Source organism: Penaeus japonicus, unplaced genomic scaffold, assembly GCF_977035675.1.
Source record: "Penaeus japonicus unplaced genomic scaffold, GWHDUDI00000001_assembly GWHDUDI00000025, whole genome shotgun sequence".
NCBI lineage: Eukaryota > Metazoa > Arthropoda > Malacostraca > Decapoda > Penaeidae > Penaeus > Penaeus japonicus.
This window is the reverse complement of record NW_028234427.1, coordinates 9,970,424-9,972,923: the sequence shown is the minus strand read 5'-3', so window position 1 is coordinate 9,972,923 and position 2,500 is coordinate 9,970,424.

Here is a 2,500-nt window from a genome sequence, read left to right as displayed (position 1 = left end):
CCCTCAATTATAATTTAATATATTCACAAATAACTACACTATTGATCCATTCCCCTCAGTTATGTTCATGTATAGTATATCTATACTGTAGTCTTAGCTGTAACGTTAGGTATATTGGATCAACTTCACGTTGGTTCAAACACAGGACCTACCTCTGAACAAACCATTTTTTTCTGCTATCCGCCACCCTTACACTCAAAAGGATTTCAATTTCTGTCCACTTCTCATACCAGGCTCGAACTCCAAATTTCCGAGTCCCTGTACATTCAGAAGATGAAACCAGAACTCAACAACCACTTGATAGCCACACAGCTGTTCACTATTTAATCCTGTGACCTCTACTGCCCTCTTTACATATTAAATTGTGTTCCCATTTAATACGATGTTTCCCATTTGCTACTTTTTTCATTTTCATTACTTTTTATTTGATAGTGAAACCTTTCTGAACAATATTTATGTATCCAGCTGTAACAGCTTGTATTTGGTTCTTTTATAGCACAGGTGATGAAGACTAGTGTCTTCGAAAAGTTTGGAAAATAAAGATGTTCAGCACACATTTATACACATATACATACATACATATATATATATATATATATATATATATATAAATATATATATATATATATATATTTATATATATATATATATATATATACATATATATATATATTATATATATATATATATATATATATAATATATATATATATATATATAATATATATAATATATATATATATATATTATATATATATATATAGTATTTATATATATAATTGCACACATATGGATATATATATATATTATATATATATATATATATATATATAATATATATATATATATATATTTATATATATATACTATTTAATATATATATATATATATATATATATATATATATATATATATATATATATATATATATATAATTGCACACATATGGATATATATATATATATATATATATATATATATTATTATATAATATATATTATATATATATATATATATACTTGCACACATATGGATATATATATATATATATATATATTATATATATATATATATATATATATATATATATATATATAATATATATATTTAGATAGATAGATAGATAGATAGATAGATAGATAGATAGATAAAAAAAATAGATAGATATAGATAGATACCCTTTCTTTTTCTCAATCTAATAGCATATTTGAGAACTGATTATTACTTGGAGAATACTTATATTGAAAGCTATTCAAAGGAACACCAGCATTTCGGAAATATTCATAGGATAAAGCGTCTGTGACACTGTGGGATTAAAGCCCCTCGCATCCGGGCGACTTTTTGTGGCAGCGCAAAAAGTCGCAGATTATTTTTTGGTCTACTTCCGTACCAAAGCCACTTGCAAATACAAACAGCCCAAAATAAAAGTGAAAGGTGGAAGCCTTTCCCCCATACCAACATTGATTTGTATTTATTTACACGCGCGCGCACGTAGATATATGTGTGTATATGTGGGTGTATATATATAGATATAGATATAGATATAGATATTTATTTATTTATTTATTTATATATATGGATATACATGTATACACACACACACACACACACACACACACACACACACACACATATATATATATATATATATATATATATATATATATATATATATATATATATACTGTGTGAGTGTAGATGTTTCCGTATATGTGTACACACACACACACACACACACACACACACTTGTATATCGTAAAACCTACATTGGAAAATTTTTCATGCTAAATGTATCAGAAAAGATGATTACGTAGCGGAACATTAATAGGAAAATAAAAGAAATAAAAATGTATTTGTAAGAATAAAGAGAAAAAAAATCCAAAAGAAAAAGGTCTGCATGAATATAATTACATAGCATGGTGGGAGTTATAGCCTTTTGTATGAGACTATTGATAAATGGCTGCGCTAATTACCGATCTTTCTGAAAAAAAAAATATTATTTGTTTACGGTGATGATGATAACAAAACAACAACAAAGAGGTTGTGATAATGATAATAATGCTATCAAAATTATGATTTTACTGGTATCACTATCAATAATTATATTAGTAATGAAAATGAAATTGGAAATAAAATGCCGTACAAAATGTGCTTTTTGTTACTTCTCCCTTCCTGTACTCTATATACGGTCGAGGATGTTAGCTTTCAACAAATATAAACAAACATCTGTAAGGAATTTTCTACAGGCGAAATAGACAAAACAAACAGTGCAATCCGTTACGTTTTCCTATGACGTAATTGTATGTTTGCCAACTCAAACTGAGCTATTGTTTTCAGGATACTGTTATATAAAGCTGCCTTCATAGTGGATGCGGATACATAGACTATAATTTGATGAATCACAATAATAATAAAGACGAGAGGTTAGAAAAAAAAAGTATAACCACTGGCACCAACTCCATAGCGGCTATTGTGTATTTACCAATATACAAAGTTTGCA